Source organism: Parasteatoda tepidariorum, chromosome 7 (genome assembly GCF_982258835.1).
Source record: "Parasteatoda tepidariorum strain Cologne lab strain chromosome 7, Ptep-v5.0, whole genome shotgun sequence".
NCBI lineage: Eukaryota > Metazoa > Arthropoda > Arachnida > Araneae > Theridiidae > Parasteatoda > Parasteatoda tepidariorum.
The window spans coordinates 56,534,913-56,548,053 of NC_141761.1; the positions used below are offsets into that span (position 1 = coordinate 56,534,913).

Below are 13,141 nucleotides of genomic sequence, written 5' to 3' on the forward strand. Positions count from 1 at the left end.
AAAAGGGAAGCAATTATGGATTTTGGTGAGCAGAAGGTCTGTCCAGTCTTTTAAGAAGCGGTAATATTTCCTACAAAACTTACATTTAAAATTAATTATTGCATGGTAATTGATTTCATTGTTCTTTTGAATGAAATGAAGGTGACAAAAATGATTATTAGGCCTGATTATGCGCAGAAAAAAATGTATTGTTCATCTGTTAATAGATCATGATTATGAAAAAGAGAAGCGTTTTTTTTCGTAATGTTCTTTTGATGCTGCAAAGCGTTTCATTTATCACGTAAACCACCAATTACGTACTTCAACAGGTAGCATTTCTTGTTATTCGACTTCCGCTTTTATCCTGACTGCACTTACTGTAGATTATCTACAGGATTTGTTTTTTTCTTTTTACGACACTGAAGATGGATGTGACTCTCGTCATACAGTCAATATTACAATATAATTTTGATATATGTATATATGTATGATTATATCACTTCGAATGGGAAATTGCTGCAAAGAAAAAGAAATTCAAGCCTTCCGCCTGAGCTGTTAAACATTTAAATGATAATATACATAAAAATTAATAACAGTAAAAAAGAGAACTATTTGATGACTTTTAATTTTACGATCAATTTTTCAAATACTTAGATGCAATCGGAATGATTCGATTGCAGAACTTAAGCAGTGAATCTATAGCACTGTTATCATAAATCTAAATTTCTTTGCAACCTCAATGGAGTAAGATAGAGACTATTATTGTAAAAATTCAGCTTAATATGATGTACAGTGCGAAAATAAAAAGAAAAAAAAAAGACTGACCACCCTCAAAAACTTTTGATCTTCACGTTCTAGGATTCAATCTTAATGACTCGATGGGGTAACCTCACATATGCTAATTAATAAGTGCAGACCGATATTTTAAGTTACGAAATTAGACACAAAAGCGTACTTTCGTTGAATAAACATACTTTTTATTTTATTTTATTTTATATTTTATAACCGTCGTTGAACAGCCTACCTAATTTTTTGGGTTTATGCTCAACTCCGTAGCCTTGCAGTTTTGAACCCTATTCAGAAGACAAGGGGACTTCTGGATCAAGTATTGGGAGAATTAGCGTTACATGGTGTCGAATACCGCGAAAATCTTCCACGGTTAGCCTGATGGCAAGGGGACTCTAACCCATGATTCGTCTACCACTGAGGATATTTTATGTCAGCACTGTGGTCGGTGCAAGCCTGATGCGGAATTCGTAGCGACCAGCCATCGCTGGGATTCGAACCCAGTTCACCTCACTAGAAGACGAACTCTCTATCCCATGAGCCATCACGGCTCCATACCTTTTATTCGACGGATTTGCATTTCTGACTGGGAAATCTGGCAATCCTGGGACTGCCCCAATCTGGGAAATATGATCTCGAAAGTTTGTCCAGGAGAGCGCTCCAAAGTTTGGTCCCCTTAGTGCAGGGGTGATTGTGAGCCCAAGCCAAAATTCCGGAAAATTTCTTGAGTTAAAAAAAAAATAAATAAATAAATAAAAAAAAAAAAGAAGTTTCAATTGAAAAAAAATTTAACGCGGTTTTTTTCTTCCTTTTTTCTCAATATTTCTTAGTTTAATTTAAAATATATTTAAAATTATAATAAAATATATTTAAAATTTTACACAGAACCAATACCATTTACACTATGATGACCCGGAGAAATAATTAAAATTTACAAATATGTCTTTCTTTCTTGAGTTTATGAGTATAACAACTATTTACTGATAAAAAATGAATATTAATTATGAATATTAATTATGAATATAAGCTTATAAATTATCTCTGTGGCTCTCCCTTACAAACAAATAAAATAAACTGTGCTTTTAAGCTCCACCTTTGAAAACTTTCTGGAAACTTATGTGATCAATGATTTTTTTTAAGCGTCTGGACCTTCAATCTCCGGAAACTTCCGAACCACTGTTAGCGAAAAATCCGGAAATCCGGATTTTTTCCGGAGCACAATCAGCCCTGCTTAGGGTTAATTTCACTTTTTGCGTGATTCGGGAGATTTTTGTACAAATTCAAAACTTTTTGCCCATAATTATAAAATTCTTCTTTCCAAAGATAATTTACATGCAAAAAATATCTCTTAGTAAATATTTATTATTTATTATTATTTTATTTAATAATGATCGAAAAAATTTTGAATTGTAAGGTATACAAATTTTTTTTTGCATCATTTTAAAGAATATAGTTTATTATGCCACAATAAAAAATTTGAGCAAAAGCGGTCGAATAGTTCCTGGGAAATTCAATTTAAAAAGAGTCAGATATTTAAAACTTGATTTCTCAAGAACTATTCGACCGATTTTGCCATGTAAAATTATATTACTTAAAATGATGCAAAAAATTTTAAACTTTATGATTTAAATTTTTTTGACCATTATTAAATATAATAATAAAAAATAATAAATATTTACAAAATTTTTTCTTTTGCATGGAATTATTTTTGGAAAAAGAATTTTATAATTGTGGGCAAAAATTTTTCAATTAGCATTAAAAGTTCTCGAAATATAGCGAAATACGCAAAAAGTAAAATTAACATTAAGAGGTCCAAACTTTAGAGAGCTCTCCTGACGAAACTATTGGGACCATATTTTCCAGATTGCTGCTACTCCCTATATTTTGGGACTCAGTAATCCAAATCCGTCGGAAAAAAGTATGTTTATTTAGAGAAAGTACGTTTTTGTGTCTGATTTCGTAGCTTAAAATATCATCTGTACTTATTAATTACCATTCTTGAAATCATCCTTTCGAGCCATTAAAATTGAGTCCTAGACTGTGAAGATCCGATCATTAGATCAAAAGTTAATCAGGTTGGTCATTTTTTTGCGCACTGCCAACGTAGAAAAATTAGCAAATATAAAGTCCTTGAAATATATAATAACTATATAAAACTTTATGTTGTTTAAATTTTAATTAACTCTTATACAATAATGCTAAAAAAATTGAGATAAGACCTGAGCAGTTAAGTTTGCAATCAAGCAATGGAAAAAACGCTCTACTTTTTGTTCGTTACGGTGCTCTATCGATTCAGATCTTTAATATTTATCAGAAACCAGTTTAGAGACATTTTAAAAAGGGGTCTCAGAAATTTTCCCCCATTTTATTTCCTTTTTAAAAATAATTTGCAGATGTTTTAATTATTTGTAGTGCCTGCTGCTGTGCTGAAGGGTTTTTGCTACCGAGGTTTGAAGGACTAACCTTAAACATGCTGATTAATTTGTGCAGCACGGAATCAGTCATAAAAGCGTATTCTCTCTGAATAAACATACATAGAGCTTCATCATATAATTTTCAACTTTGATTAGCTCTGAAATTCCTCTCAACGTCTTTCCAAAGTGATGCGACCTACTTTATTTTCTTCAGATATGACAAAAATAAAGTTATTTTCTACTTCATCATCTATTTTTAAAACGTGATTTTTAAATTTTGATTTTATTTTATTAATTTCTTTCGATTTTTCATTTAATTCATTAGCATAACGCAGGTGTGCCTCTCAAGCTATGAATATTATACACCGAAGAGCCGTTACATTATGACCACCCTGCTAATAACATGTAGGACCACCTTTAGCCTTCAAAACTGCCAGCAACAGCCGTGGCATTGATTCCACAAGGTGCTGATAGGTAGTCTGAGGTATCTGGTACCAAGCGCTCACCAACTGGTCCTGCAATTCCCTCACATTGCGAGGGGGTAGCGTGGCAGCACGAATTTGGTTTTTCAAGTAGGACCACAAATTCTCTATTGGATTAAGGTCAGGTGAATTTGGGGGCCAAGATATGATTTAAAAGTCACTGGAATGTTCCTCGAACCAATCCATGACGATTCGACCCTTATGACATGGTGAATTATCCTGTTGGTAAACACCATCCCCCGCAAGAAAAACTGTTGCCATGAATGGGTGAACCTGGTTTGCTATGTTCAAGTAGCTTACAGACGCCAGGGATTGTTCTATGAGGATTATGGATCCTAATGTGCCCCATGAAAACATTGTTCCTGGGCGAGAAACTATGAAAACCTGGGCGAGCCCATTGTTATAGATGGAGGGTGGTCATAATGAAAGGGCTCTTCGGTGTATATTAGAACTGGAATTCCATATATTAGGCCAAAAGTCATGATTGGTGCAACTTTTTAATTCTGCGCTTTGTAATTTTTTCCTTTTGACGTCGTTTAAAATTTTTCATTGTGAGTCTAAAGGTAAAATTAAAGAGGAAAACTGTAATGGCAATAAAACTTGCGGGTTTTAAAACGTTGTCACGAATTTTCCAAAATGATTTAAATTGCTATAAAATGAATGACGACGGGTATTGAAAGGAACGTAATCAATAAGTTTCATTTCTTTCTCGGTAATTTCTTAATTGAAAATTCTTTCCACAAAATCATGAATGTACAATACTTCTCCGCTATTGTTATTGGTCACAATCTAAATATAATTTTTGAAGGCTATGGAATAGTGGTTTAAAACGTGTATTTGTTCGATTCGAGGTCGAGAACAATTGGAATAATATATTTGTAACATGCGAACTTTTATCATATTATACCTTTTCCACGCGTTAATTATACAGCACGCAATTCGCACGTTAATTCAAATAAAAATAATTGAGGTCAAAGAAATGTATCTTCAATAGAGTTATCAATTTGTAATGTATGGGAAAAAGGCATGGATTTAATCAATTTTTTTTTAAACGCAGACTGCATTTTTGCATTTCGTTTCATACTGGGAATTATTCCATAACAAATTTATTGTTTGTTTCTGAAGTGATAAGTTATTATTATTATTATTACTCATACGAATAAGATTATTCAAATTCCGGAATCGTGGAATGAAAATGTTAGCAAAAACAATGATTACCTTCTATACTTTGCCTTAAACCTTAAATTTTGAAGATAAATGACCTTGTGAATATTATATGTAAATGAAAATAATAATTACTAAAATGTGGCTTTATACATTTTTCCGCGTATTGTTTTTTTTATTTACTAATTTGGGAATAATTTTATGAGTTATTGGTATTTTTTTTATTTGATTTAGCAATTTTTATTTAAAAAAATTATACTTAGGATAAATAACTTCAATTTAATATCTAGACTTTCAAATGAATTTTTAATAATACAACTAAATGCACGATAGCAGTTTTTTAAAAAATAAGCTATTTTAGTATTTTAATAAATAATTTATTTGTTTTTATTATTCTTATCCTTATTAGAAGTTTTTGTTACGTTTAGTCTATGTGAGTTGCGATATTATAAAAATTAAGAAATAAAGATGGAAAATAAATCCTTAAAATTAAATGAAAAAAAAAGACGTTGAAAAGTTAAATACATGGCTTATAAAATTACAAAGAATTAACTGAAGATAAAAAGTTATTAAAAATGTTAATTGTCACAAGCGATTTCTTTCTTTCTTTCTTTTTTTCCCTGAGATGTGTGTAACCAAAAGAATTTATTTATTTTAGTCATGATATCGTACTGGAAGGTTGGAAAGATGTCTTTTAGACTCTTTGTATTTAATTTTGAATTTAAGTCATTATTTTTTATGCACTTCTTTTCTTTTGAAATAACTAATCAATAAAAGTTTAAAAAAGAACAATATCAATAAGAAAGAGTTGAAAAATATCTTCTGAGTCAATTCATATCGCTATAATATATATATATATATATATATATATATATATATATATATATATATATATATATATATATATATATATATATATATATATATATATATATATATATATATATATATATATATATATATATATATATATATATATATATATATATATATATATATATATATATATATATATATATATATATATATATATATATATATATATATATATATATATATATATATATATATATATATATATATATATATATATAAATAAATACAAGAAAACACTAAGAAAGTTAAGAAAAACAATAAGTGTCATTTAAATACCACTTTTAATGAAATGAACAGAATTAAAAGAATATGTAGTAATATTTATTTATCCAAAAAACAAATCGATAAATTCTTTCAAAATCTGATAAAAAACAATGGATACCCAACTAATGTAATAAAATTTTATATAAAATCATTGAATTAATCGTATATTTTGGTGGATATATTTACTAAACATTTTTTTGTTGTTAATTTTTATGATCTTCCCATGTGCAAATCCATTTCAGGCCAAAATTCATTGCCAAAATTATTTACTAAATAATTTCTTTGCTAATTTATATAATTTTTCCATGTGCAAATCCATTTCGGGCAAATCCGTGGTTAGAATTATTTACTAAAAATTCCTTTACTTAATAATTTCCTTTGTTAATCTATACAGTTTTTCCATGTGCAAATCCATTTCGGGCAAATCCGTGGATAAAATTGTTTGCTAAAAATTTCTTTATTAATTTATAAAATTTTCCATGTGCAAATCCATTTCGGGTAAATCCGTGTTAAAATTATCCATTAAAATTTTTTCTTTGATAATTTAAATAATTTTTCTATGTGCTAATCCATATCGTGCAAATCCGCGGCTAAAATTATTTGCAAAGCAGGCAATTTATGTTTCTCTTTTCTATTTTATATTTTTTCTTAAATAAACATCTATCTTCGAAAACTATTTATGATCAATTTTTAAAATTATCCAGTATAATATTACCTTGCGCACATCCATTTCGGGCCCATCCTTGGTAACTAACAAATCAAAACTCATAATAACAAATCACTTCAGCAGTGCAGTAAGAACGACACTTTAAAACCCTCTTGTTACACTCAATTTGCGCTTTTGTTTTCATCTTTTGTTTTCATATTTTGTAATCTGGCAATCTTTCTGCGAAAACATTTTTAAATCATTCTTGAAAAATATCCGCCCATGTAAGTTGTTATGATTTTGCTACTCGCTTTATAGTCCCCCCTTTTTAATGTTTTTTCTTTTTATTTTATTTTATTATCTGTTTTTACATGTTATTTTTACTTTTTATGATCTATTTTATTTGTAGTTATTTTATAAAAATTTTTTTTGAGTGCTCCTCACACCATTGTATTAATATATTTTGCTTTGGCTTTATTGATACAATATCAGAAAGCACTCTGATTTGCGGATATAATCGTGTGGGCTGAAGAAAAGATTATATCTTTTTTCCCCCGGCTTTTTTTAAGTAACATTTTATTTATTTATTTTTTTTTAATAAATTGTTGTTTGTTATTTTTTTTACTTATTATCTCCCACCCCCTTTTTTTCATGTGTCTTTAATTTTTCTTTGTTTTATTCTTCATTTTGAATTGTCTTTGTTTTATTCATCATTTATATATATATATATAATTTAATAAGAAATTTTTTTAACGTCTAATTTGAGGGTCTAACTGCTGATGTCAATTGATGATTTAAGAAGTTAGTATTTTTCGATATAATATGATATTTAAAGAGTTTTTAATGCAGCTTTATAATTTTTATTGTGTTTCACAGGGGGAAATATGGGATTTATATTTCCACTAAATTATTTTTTCACCATACAGCTCAAATATTAATTATTAAAATACATTATTTTCGCAATATTTTATAACATGTGAGTTTAATGGTGTGCAGCATAAGACCTACACATTTGATATCCATCCATATGGCAGTGGTTTATACCTGAAATTCTGCAACATTCTGAACAACATTATAGTTCTTACTACCGCATATTGAATGAAGAATAAAAAATAAATTTTACTGAATAAATGGTTTTTATGCCATACTCTAAGTTATCGTAATAAAACTACCAAATTTTACCACATTTATCAAATTTTATGTCATATTATAAAACTAGATCTTATTGTTAATTTTACCAAAATTAATACCAAAGCTATTCGGTTAAAATTACTGAGCTTTTCGGTTCTCCCATAGAGCCAGAAACACGGTAAGTAATATAATATTTTGGTACTTTTCACTTTGTACTTTTTTTTCCCTCAGTGCATGAATGAAATTATTTTCATTAATTCATATTTGGTACTACGATATTTTAGGCATAAGTGCCAATTAATAGTCCTTTTTTGAAAAAAATATATTAATTAATATCATATGCGTCACGCGTGTTGCGAAACCATGGAATCGCCCAAGAAGTTCAGTTTACTTGAAGGTATAGGTTTTTGCAAATATTTTCTAAAATAATAGAAGTATCGTAATTAATTTTTCCTCTTAAAAGAAAAACAGATACATAATACATATTTTTTAAGAAAATATATCGAAAAGGTTTAATGCTATTTAGAATACTTTGGAACAACTTAATTGTTGTAAAAACAGTTGCGATATTATCATCGTATACATTGTTGTATAATTTGAATAACTCACAGATACTTATGGCATGTCATGGAAGTTTATGAAGAATTGATAGACTTTAAATATCTGATTAATTTAATGATTTCAAAATTTATTTCGTTAAATACATTCTCCATCCTCATACACAGGGAACGGGTGACTAAAAAAGTAAGAAGTGGCAACTAAATGAAAAGCAAAAATTTGTTAAAAACGATTAAAATTAGCAACTTTTGTTTAGCATATTTTTGTCAGTTTACTATAGAAAGTAAATGCTATGTATGCTCTCGCTTTAAATACGAATAATTTGCTACGTAAGTAAGTCATGGTGGTAGTTACGATTACGTAATTAAATAGATTACTTAAATAAAAATCAATTGAGTTTGTTCTACTTCTAAAAGTTTTAGTCTGCTTACGACTATCTAACATTATTATTATTATATATAATTAACAAATTATCTGACATTATTATTACCAAGCATTTAAGTAATATATTTTAATTTAAGAAAAAAATTAAAACTTTTTTTTCAGCAAAAATAGGAGTGTAAAAGAACCCAAACTTATATTTTTGTTATTACAAACTCTTATCATAGTAGGGCAAACTTATTTACATGCATTAATATATTACCTTACACAAGATGTCTTTTTATATATAAGGTAGCAATAAATAAATATATTCACCCTAGCTCCCCATCTGATTCTAAATATAATTCACGCTTTTTTCTCCATACAAGCAGCTGTTTACTAATAGCTACTGACCACCCTGCTCCCCTAGAAATGATGGGGGATAAAAAAAAAAGAAAACAGGAACTAATATGGCACCCTGCCCATTTCCAAAACCCAAACCGAAAATAAGAACTAGCATCTGCTATCCCCAACTTCTCAGCTGACCGTAGTTCTGCAAACAGCATCCTGACCCTGACCTTGTGTAGTTGAATCCAGGTCACGACGTCTGCTTAGATGATTCCCAAGCTTCTTGGAGATCTTCTTTATTTCGTCAAAAAGCCACCCTCTTATGTATCCTCCCCCCCCTTTCGAACACCTTTACCAGGTGAGTGGCTGTATTTTGGTGTTGTGTACCCCTTTTATTTGGCCGTGATTTCTGGAACTGTTGGGTGCAGAAAGACATTTGGTGATTATTTTCCCCACTGACCCACATAACGGAATACTAGTCTCTGGGAGAATATGTTTTTGTCGCTGGTCAGTTGGTATTTTACTGTTTCCGATCCAGCTGAGGTTATTGGAATATTATCACCCTTTTCACTTTTGAGTGGGAGCTCTGAAAGAGTTTTTAAAGGAAGGAAAGGTGTGCTCTCTAAAGGTTGTTGTTGATTGAGGACACCGCGACACACTAAGGAAGTTGGGGGAGGAAGTGATCGTGAGAATTAATTATTAAAGGTTAAAGGGGGGAAGTCAAAAAGTTTTCGTATTTGTGTTTGTTGAGTCGAAGTCTGTAATCTTGCGTGACCTTGGCCTTGGTAATGTTGCAAGCTCGGTATCTGTGACGCGATTTATTTATTTTATTTGAAAGCTTGTTAAATATTTTAATAAACCTGTTAAATGTAGGGTCAGTGATCAAGATACGATTGAATGAGGGTATCTAGGTAGATTATGACGGCATATTTAGGCGATATGTTTTTTAATATGGGTTGTTAAGTATTAAGTCACTAAACTCGTTTTGATTCGTCGGTAAAATTTTATTGCACACACACAAAAAAAATAAATAAAAAATAAATAAAATAAAATAATGTTTTAAACTAATTTGTTTTGTCTCTTTCTCTTAAAGTACATATAACTCCACTTTCAATGTTATCAATAATAAAATGAAACTGTTTTTTTGCTTAAAAATTTTTAATTGAATTTTTATCAAAAAAAAAAAATCTATTTGGATTACTAATTTGCAATTAAATATGTGATTAATTATAGAAAAATAGCAATATTTGGCAGATAATTACGTTAAGTGTACGTTTTGACTAAGAGAAATATATTTTCGTATTCCTGAATACAAATTAGGGATACTGTATTCACTGCTTCACTACTTATTACATATTTTGCTTTCTTTTATTATTTGTTAAAAACAGTTAAATTAAGTTATAACTTTATTTACTTTATATGGGTGTTTCACAAATTTATGCAAATAATTTTTTTATTATTATTTATACGACGTTTTCATCTCTCCTTATTAAGACAATGAATTTATGCATTTCAAATCACTCAGATATTTGATATTATAATGAAATGTCTTTTTCATTGATTTTTTTAAAAATGAAACTGCTAAAATATCTTATTAAAATATTTTCTGTAAAATATATTTGATATTTCAATGAAATGTTTGATATCGCATTAAATATTTGATATTTTATTACGATGTGCGATATTTTAATAAAATAATATGTAATAATTTTACTAAAATAATTAATTTTTTTAAAAACATTTCGCATTTTATTCTAACATTTTATATTTAGCGTTTCTCGCTTTATTAAAAAGTAAATATTTTATAAATTACTTAATATTTGATTAAAAGTTTTTGACACCTTCTTATAATGTTTACTATTTCGTTAAATGTTTGAAACACGTTACATTTCTGATTGTTAAGGGGAAATATTTGACTCGTTATAAAAAAAACTCTTTGATATCTCTTGTTTTTATCAAACTTTTTATACATTTTTAAGCATAGCATTGAAGTATTTAATATAATCTTGGAAAAATTTATAAATATTTTATTGGTTACGCTTTAAAGGAAAGGTAACAAAGTCAGATTAAACATGTTTCCGAAAAAAATGTAGAAAAAATTATTTTTAAAATTTTTTTCTTTATCCTCATCGACATATATGTAGAAATAAACTATTCAAAAACTCTATTAAAACGTGTTTTTTTTTTCTTTTTAAATTTCAGATGCAGACGATAACTGCATAATACAGTAGAAGTTTTTTCACGTTTTGATTTACTAAGATAATTCTTCATCCCATAATATGATCATGCACAGTATACAAATTCCTATATATTTAATAGAAATGGTTGAAAAAATTAATAATTTTTTTACATTTCTGTTTAAAGAATGCGAATTTTTTTAAAAAAATTAAAGAATAAATATTTATTTAAAAAAAATATCATAGTGAAAATAAACTCAAACAAGATGCATTTCAAACAAGAGTTTCAAACTAATGAATTAGATTCCTTACATCTTATTATGTGCATTTGGAAGATTTGTCACTAATTTAAGCAAAATATTTTTTCTAAATTTTTTTCATTAATCTAGTGGAAATTCGAAGAAAAGAGTGGAAATCGATTGCAGAAAGAAAATGACTAATTGTTTAAATTAAAAATTGTATCTTAAAGTTTTATATTTCCTGTCCTTAATCTTTTCTTAATTTTCATTTGAGGGGGGGAGCTATAATCTGCTCAAAAAATATACATCAACGTTTCTTCTTAGAGAATAAATAAATATGCATTTGTTTTATTTGTGGCAGGAAATAAGAATATAAAAGTTACCTACACTCTAACACTAATAAAAGCAGTCTTAAGTACCCCTCTTTCCCGATTAAATTAAAAGGAAGTTATTTTATTAATTTTACCACGAAAATGATGTTAAAAATTGTTTTCAAAAGATAACAAAAACTGAATAAATCACACGTGAAAATGTCTAAGTGGTCAAGGTTGATTGCATTCTGATATATGAATATCCAGTTCCAAGGCGCCCGCTAAGAAAGATGACCAGCTGAGAGTTATTCCTGGACTGGAAAGACATCTGCTGTGACAGTTGGATGTGGAGGAGATGGGGTGCATCAGCTGTTTTCAAGGGTGCTTGTTTGCGACGTAAGTTGTAGGGTGATATAATTGCTGTAATACTGACCCAGATGTCCACCTTTGTCCAAATTTAAACTGAACAAGGTGTCAAATTAGATATTCAGGGTTGTAATGATTACATTTTTCATTGAATCACAAAGACATGGAATAAAATTAAATAATACAGATAAAATCAGAGAAAAAAATTAGACTAATGACATTTTTTGTAGTGCATTGAAATAAAATTCTTGAATTTAAGTAAAATTAGAAAGAAATGTAATTTGTGTGTTAATAATTATATATACACGAAAGAAAAGCAACTGAGAGAGACTTATTTCAAAGATGATAAGACGCTTCGGTTTAGTAAAATTTGCTAGTTCGGCAAATGTATGTCTCTTTAGTAATATTGTATAAATATTATATTTATAGAGATATAAACAATATATTATATTTATATTTATGTTATATTTATAGAAATATTTAATATTTGCTCAATCGTAAACCCATAAATACTTCAAAATAATTTTTCTTTCCTAACTATAAACAAATTTATAATCAAAATTAAGCATTATTCTCTAAAAAGATTCCAAAATTTTTTATTGTATTCACACAGATTTGGTTTCACATATTTTATTCCCGATTCTAATACAACAAAACTTAGACTTAATCATTTAACTCGTCGATTGTCATGGCAAGTTCATTGACAAATTTGTTATTTGAATTCTTATCTAATTTTTGGATATGTCAAAAATTTGTCAAACGTTTTCTTCAGGAAGACTACTTAGCATTTGCGAAAAAGGGGAAAATGCAAATTCTTACTCTGTTTTCAAAATTTTTTGTATTCATTATGATAATTCATTATGGCTGAACACAGATTCATGTAAAATATATTCCAAAAATAAATTTAGATAATCTAAAACTGAAATAACTAATTTATCATTTAATAATTACTAAACGGTTATTCACTGTGTTGTCATAAAATATCATACAATACTTTATAACATTATAAAGAAATATCACTTTTGTTTAAAGCTTTTAAA

At 28.3% G+C, this 13,141-nt stretch overlaps 1 long non-coding RNA gene across 4 annotated transcripts in view; it reads right to left on the minus strand.

Annotated features, from left to right (window-relative positions):
* The window catches only part of LOC122269977 (uncharacterized), a 384,828-nt gene that overhangs the window by 28,095 nt on the left and 343,592 nt on the right, over positions 1-13,141 (minus strand). The gene's annotated exons all lie outside the window — the stretch shown is intronic.